Below are 1,137 nucleotides of genomic sequence, written 5' to 3' on the forward strand. Positions count from 1 at the left end.
CACTGCAACCTCCACCTCTCAAGTTCAAGCAATTCTCCTGCCTCAGCCTCCTGAGTAGCTGGGACTACGGGCACATGCCACCACACCCAGCTTATTTTATATTTTATATTTTACTTTTTTGAGACAGAGTCTTGCTCTATCGCCCAGGCTGGAGTGCAGTGGTACGATCTCTGCTCACTGCAAGCTCTGCCTCCTGGGTTCACGCCATTCTCCTGCTTCAGCCTCCTGAGTAGCTGGGACTACAGGCGCCCGCCACCACACGCGGCTAATTTTTTGTATTTTAGTAGAGACGGGGTTTCACCGTATTAGCCAGGATGGTCTCGATCTCCTGACCTATGATCCACCCTCCTCGGCCTCCCAAAGTGCTGGGATTACAGGTGTGAGCCACTGCACCTGGCTAATTTTGTATTTTAGTAGAGACGGGGTTTCACCATCCTTGATCTCCTGACCTCGTGATCTGCCTGCCTCGGCCTCCCAAAGTGCTGGGATTACAGGTGTGAGCCACCGTGCTTGGCCTTTTGTGTTTTAATAGAGACGAGGTTTCACCATGTTGGCCAGGTTGGCCTTGATCTCCTGACCTCGTGATCTGGCCGCCTCGGCCTTCCAAAATGCTGGGATCACAGGCGTGAGCCACCGTGCCGGCCATGTTTTCTTTCTTTCCTTTTTTTTTTTTTTTTCCACATTTTTATTGGGAGCCGTGGGAGGGGCGGCCTCTGTCAGTGAAGGTGCTCACAGTTTCTTCAGCCACTCCAGGCTTGGGCCCTGAGGGTCCTGGGGGTGGCTGGGCACGTCCGGCATGTTCCCATCATCACGGACGGGCACTGGGTAGTTGTAGGGCGTGGCCTTGTTGATCATGATGGAGTACTTGAAGTAGGGGCTGAATGAGGGCATAATTATAGCGAGGCCCCTGATGACGAAGGACGTGACCAGCACTGGCTCCTTGTCCCAGGCATTCTTGAGGAAGGCGCCGAGTCTCGCAGCCATCTTGGTCTCCTCCTTTTTTTTTTTTTTTTTTGAGACAGAGTCTCGCTTTGTTTCCCAGGCTGCAGTGCAGTGGCGCCATCTCAGCTCACTGAAACCTCTGAAACCTCTGCCTCCCAGCTTCAAGCAATTCTGCCTCAGCCTCCCAAGTATCTG

At 53.2% G+C, this 1,137-nt stretch overlaps 1 pseudogene across 1 annotated transcript; it reads right to left on the bottom strand.

Annotated features, from left to right (window-relative positions):
* Positions 1-674: 674 nt before the first annotated feature.
* Positions 675-988, bottom strand: LOC108525282 (NADH dehydrogenase [ubiquinone] 1 alpha subcomplex subunit 3 pseudogene; annotated as a pseudogene). Its single transcript, XR_001884243.1, has one exon. The product of XR_001884243.1 is annotated as an NADH dehydrogenase [ubiquinone] 1 alpha subcomplex subunit 3 pseudogene (transcript).
* Between the last annotated feature and the right edge of the window lie 149 nt (positions 989-1,137).

This window comes from Rhinopithecus bieti, unplaced genomic scaffold (genome assembly GCF_001698545.2).
Source record: "Rhinopithecus bieti isolate Rb0 unplaced genomic scaffold, ASM169854v2 scaffold_31651, whole genome shotgun sequence".
NCBI lineage: Eukaryota > Metazoa > Chordata > Mammalia > Primates > Cercopithecidae > Rhinopithecus > Rhinopithecus bieti.